A 6,256-nucleotide genomic window follows, 5' to 3' on the forward strand; every position below is an offset into this window, starting at 1 on the left:
ATCCTTTTGTTTAAGTACACTACGTGAGCTTTATTTGCCCCTCTGCAGATGGGTTCACTCATTTGGTTGCTGGGTGGATGGTTGGCTGGTTGGTTATGATGAATAAGGCTATGAGCTGTTTTCACAAGTCTTTCTGTGGTTGTATGTTTTCTTTCGTTATGGGTAAATACCTGAGAATTTCTAAACCATGAGTAAAGACCCTCTCTCAAATGTTTCACCAAAGTGCCGTTTAATCTCCTAACAACAGTGCATGAGAGTCCAGTTACTCCATCTCCTTGCTAGCTTTATTTTCAGTCTTTATTTGTTAGTCATTTTCATGTATTTAGTTTGTATTCCTCTTACTGTTAATGATACTGAATACTTTTACATGTCATTTTGATTTTCATATACTTTTGTGAGGCTTTACATCTTGACAGGCCTTACTAAAGAAAAAGCTATTCTGATACTTCTTAAAATGGTTAGGAAGACTTCAGTACTATGTTTATCAGTACCAAGACTTACGGGGAAGACATTTGGTTGAAATACAATGTATACATATATGAAATTCAAAATAAATAAAATAAGACTTGCAATAGCAGATGCAGGTAAAGCTCAACTCTGAATACAGACGAGACAGCTCAGGGTCAGTAGCCACCAGGACAAGTGAGAGGACTTAGTGAGTAGAAAAATCACAAAAAGAGCAACATCAAGTGACCAGATACTGAGTGTACAAGTGGACTGGACAGACCAGGGGCAGGACCCGAGGCCTAAGTGGGCAGATGCTCAGAGCCTGTGCCAGCCTCTCGCCCGGGTGTTTTGCTGCTGTCACTTGTCTCCTGATGGCTTAGCTCACCAGCTCTGCTATGTTGTTGTTGTTTTTCAGGTTGAGTCTCCAGTGATCTGTAAAGTCCTAGACACAGCTGATGAAAATGGGCTTCTCTCTCTCCCCAACTGAAGTTGAAGGGAAGGAAGATGATTGAAAGTCGTCACTTCTTCCTGGCTGTGTCTCACTATAGAGTGTTACCGTCGGACCTTGTCTACAGCGTCGCAAACAAGGGCTGGCAGCTACACTGCAAAGTTCATGTGTATATAAGAGAGTCCTGATAAACGTGTAAGGCAGAGGCTTGTCTCACTTCATTCATTTCAGTGTTATATGAACTGATTGCGCTTTGGCTTTGCTTGAGTAATGTGATTTCAAAACAAATCTGGGACTAATCAAATATCATAATCTTTATACTTTTTGGACTATTTTTAAATAATATACTTATTGTGTAAGTTTCAGCATATATATACATATATGTGTGTGTATACACACACACACACACACACACACACACATATATATATATAAAATGGGCTAATGAAGTAAAAATAATGAAGAAAGAAGTTGCTTGATTATGTAAATGAGGGACCATCTAAAATGTGTAAAATTCTAGTGCCTGAAATCCTTTCAGCAAAATTTTCTGAGATCGCTGCTCTCTATCAGGCATTAAACTAGAAGTGAGAACAGAGGCGAGCCTCACAGACCCTGACACCACTGTCATCTCAAGAAACTTTTATGACAGGTTGCTTGTCATCTTGAACTTTTATGATTCTTCTCACGAATGAGTTTATTACCAGAGTCTATGTCTAGTGCAGACAGTTGGTGATTCGTCCCTATATTAGAATGCTTCATTCTAAAACTCACTGTGCTGGCTCTCTATTGTACCTGCCTGCTGTATATTTTAAATCTTAGTTCTGGATAGTTTTACAGCACAATATTTATTTCAAAGAGAATAAAATGTTCATAAACAGTCTTTTAATGTAGTCAGTGGCAGAGTATTCAGTTACTTTACTTTCTCCTTTCTCCTTTTGCATATATTTTATACACACTTATCTGAACAAGGACAGAAAAGTGGCCCTATGGGCCTGAGGGGTAGCTCATAGGGTAGCTCGTAGGTAGAGAACATTAGCATGTTTGAGGCCCTGGGTTCAATCTCCAGCAGCAAAGAGAAAGAGCTGGGTGTTGGGATTCGTGCTTTTGTTCCCAGCACTAAGTAGGCAGATGCAGGAAGATCAGAAATTGCAAAGATACCTGTGTGTACACCAAGGCTAGTAGTTCTGCATTAGCTGGGGCTACAGAGTGAGAGCCTATCTTAAACAGTTAAAAAAAAAAAAGTGCAGAGGACTCCTGGAAAGCCAATACTTCTGATAAAAACTATATTAATAAAGGGTTTGTGGCCAGGCCTAGTGGCACATACTTGTAATTTGAGCACTTGGTCATCCTCTGCTACCTAATGAGTTTGAAGCTAGCCTGGGCTACAGTAGACCTTATCTCAAAACTAAGTAAATAAATGCCTTTATGGCTGGGGAGAGTTTAGAGGTAACGCATTTGCCTACTGTGTGTAAGACCTTAAGCCCACTCAGTCTAGGACAGTGGTTCCAACCTGTGGGTCCTGACCCCTTTGGGGTCAAACTTATCTTTTCACAGGAGTCCCCTAAGACCATCAGGAAACATGGATGTTTACATTATGCTTCATAACAGTAGCAAAATTACAGCTATGAAGTAGCAAAAAAACAATTTTATGGTTCGGAGTCACCACAACATGAACTGTATTAAAGGGTCACGGCATTAAAGTTGAGAGCCACTGGTCTAGGAGGAAAAAGAACTTATGACTGGAATCTGGAGATGCAGCTTTTCATTAGCATCAGATACCACAAGTTAAAGGATCCAGCCTCACAAGGCTGCCCCCACATCAGATGCCAGATACAAGAACTAGGTTCTATTTTTTTATTGTTATTTATATGCATATGTGTATACATATTTGTCATGTATGTGTATTTGCATGTATGTGCATAATACTCATGGAGGCCAGAAGATGGCACTGACTTCACTAGAATTGGAGATTCAGGGAGTTGGGAGCCCAAACATGGGTGCTAGGAGCTGAACTCAAGTCCTTTGAAAGAACAGCAAATGCTCTTAACCACTGAGCCATCTATCTGGTCCCTGTTTATTTGTTTGTTTGTTTGTTTTTAGTCACTTCACACCCAAGGATTAGCCCCCTCCCTCCTCTCCTCACACTCCCACCCTCCCTCCCACACCCTCTATTCCTCGAAATAGGGGAGCCACCCACCCCAGCTTGTCAAGTTACATCAAACTGAGGTTTTCCTTTCCCCTGTGGTCTGGCAAGGGAGTCCTGTCAGGGGGAAGTGATCAAAAGCAGGCAACTGAGTCTATGTCAGAGACAGTCCCTAGGGGACCCTCATGAAGCCTGAGGTGCCCATTGCCCACATCTATGTAGAGGACCTAGATCCAATCCATGCGTGGTCCTTGGTGCTTCAGACTCTACAGACCCCTCTGGGCCCTGGTTAGTTGGCTCTGTTGGTCTTCTTGTGCGGCTCTTGTCACCTCTAGGTCCTTTTATCCACCCCCAACTTTCCCACTAGACTCCCTATGATTCACCCAAAGTTTGGCTGTGAGTCTCAGCATCTGTTTCAAATCACTGTTGGGTAGAGCCTCTCAGAGGACAACTCTGCTAGCACCCTGTCTGCAAGCATAGTAGAGTATCTTTAAGTATGTCAGGGGTTAGCTCTCTACCGTGGCGTGGGTCTTGGGTTGAGCAAGGCATTGGTTGGACATCCCCTCAATCTCTGCTCTGTTCCATCTTTATCCCTACATGTCTTGTAGGCAGGGTAAATTTTGGATCAAAGCTTTTTGTGGGTGGGTTGGTGTTCTGCCTCCAGCTAGGAGTCTTGCCTAGTTAGAGGGTATCCTCTTCTGTCTCCATGGCCCCTGCTACTGGGAGATGCAGCTAGAGTCCCCTCATAGCCCCCCCGAGGCCTATTCTGACTTAGGTCTCCAGCTTGTCACAGAGAAGCACACATACACACAGTTTCTTTCTCTGCAGGCCTCCTGTCCTCCTACCACTAGCCTGAACCCCCCACCCCCACTCTCCGCAAGTCTGATCCCCACCCACTTCTCTCTGTGCTCCCTCTCCTACCTTGTTCCCTCTCTTCAGCCACCAGCTCTGTCCTATTTTCTCTTCTGAGTGAGATTTAAACACCCTCCTTTGGGTCTTCCTTGTTACTCAGCTCCTTTTGGTCTGTGCATTGGAGTGTGCTATCCTATACTAAATAGCTAAAATCCACTTACAAGTGAGTACATGCCATGTGGGGCTTTCTGGATCTGGGTTACCTCACTCAGGATGGTCTTTTCAAGTTCCTTCTATTTGCCTGCAAATTTCGTGATTTCCTTGTTTTTAATAGCTGAGTAGTATTCCACTGTGTAAATGTACCACAGTTTCTTTATCCACTCTTCAGCTGAGGGACATCTAGGTTGTTTCCAGATTCTAGATTTTACAAATAAAGCTGCTATGAACATAGTTGAGCAAATATCATTGTTACATGGTGGTCTCTACAAGACTTTTGAATTGTTGAATTTTGTCAAAGGCTTTTGCTGCACCTAATGATATGATGTGATTGTTTTCTTTCCAGTTGCTTACATGGTGGATTACATTGATAGATTTCCATATGTTGAACCATCCCTGCATCCTTGGGATGAAGCCTACTTGATCATGGTAGATCATGTATTTGATGTACTGTTGGATTCAATTTGCTAGTATTTTATTGAGCATTTTTGCATGAATGTTCGTGAGTGAAATTGGTCTGCAATTCTCTTTCTTTGTTGAGTCTTTCTGTGATTTAGGTATCAGGGTGACTGTGTCCTCATAGAATGAGTTTGGCAATGTTCCTTCTGTTTCTATTTTGTGGAATAGTTTGAGGAGTATTGGTAAAGAAGTATAGCACCACTGACCATAGGCTGGGCCCTTCCTAATTGATCATTAATTAAGAAAACGTCTTACAGCTGAGGCATTTCCTCAACTGAGGCACCTTCCTCTCTGATGGTTCTAGCTTAGTGTCAAACCAGGCAGTAAAACTGACCCCTTGTCAATTTGACACACAAACACATCACTATTGTAGTGTTTTGAATAGGTATGGCCTCTTGTGTTTGATTGGTTGGCCTATAGGAAATGGCTCTGTTAGGAGGTGTGACCTTATTGGAGTACGTGTGGCCTTGTTGGAGGAAGTGTGTCACTGTGGTGGAATTTGAGGTTTTATACATGCTCAATTTATCCCCAGTGTGGCACACAGTCCCCTTCTGCTGCCTTTAGGTCAAGACTGAGAATTCTCAGCGCCTTCTCCAGCACCATGTCTGCCAGGGCACTGCCATGCTTCCTGCTGTGGCATTAATGGACTGATCCTCTGAAACTGTAAACCAGCCCCAATGTAATGTTTTCCTTTATAAGAGTTGCCACAACACTTCCTTTCTCATTCACCCCAAGATCTCACATTAAAAACATAAGTAACTTTCAAAGTTCCATTCTTTATAAATTCAAACACATTAAAATTTCAGTCCCTTTATAAAAGCCAGTGTCTTTTAAAATTCATAGTCTCTCTATTGTGGACTCCAGTAAAATAAAATAAAAAAATGAATCAATCAAATACTTTCTTACTTCAAGAGGGTGACTTGGACCAGTAATTGCAGTACTCAGAAATCTGAGCCTTTGGCACCCATGTCACAAGTCTCACTACCTCCTGCTTCAGAGATGCACCTGCACTCACACATACATACCTGCATACTGATGTGTACAGACGCATAATTGAAAATACAATAAGTCTTTAAGAAAAATATATTCCAGAGAAGAAAATGGCAGTGGCTGCCAGCCCCTGCAGGGTCTCAGGGCTGCTACAAGGAACCTGAGAAACCCACAGAGGCCTCCTGGGGAGACGAGGCAGGCGGCTGCAGCAGCTGAATCTACAGAACAAGAAAGGAGCCAAGCGGCATGAGCAGCTGAGAGAGGCAGATCTAGAGACACACCAGTCCTCTGCGCTCAGGGAGACTCCAGCCACCACCAGGCCCCACCTGACCCAATCACTGCCTGCCCCCTGGCACAGCCAGCAGAGTGGAGCTGCCATTGCTGCTGGAAGGAAAGTTCAGGCCTGGACACTGCCCAGGGACTGCAAAGACGACGGTCATGCATGGGCTACCATTAGGGCAGCCCACATCAAGGGCAGGGTTTGCAGGGGTACAGCAGCCTGGAGCTTTGGAAGGTAGTGCCCCCACACGCAGTGCCCAACCCCATGATCACCCTGACTCTGAGCAACTAGATATCTGTGTCGAAGAAAGGCTCATTTTCTGAATTGTCTCTCAAAAGATTTATGGGTGCTCTGGGAGACCATGTTGTCATCTGGTCTTTGCTTCCACCAGAGACAGTGTTGACGTCCATGACCCGTGCTG

The sequence above is a fragment of the Acomys russatus genome, chromosome 28 (assembly GCF_903995435.1).
Source record: "Acomys russatus chromosome 28, mAcoRus1.1, whole genome shotgun sequence".
Classification (NCBI taxonomy): Eukaryota; Metazoa; Chordata; class Mammalia; order Rodentia; family Muridae; genus Acomys; species Acomys russatus.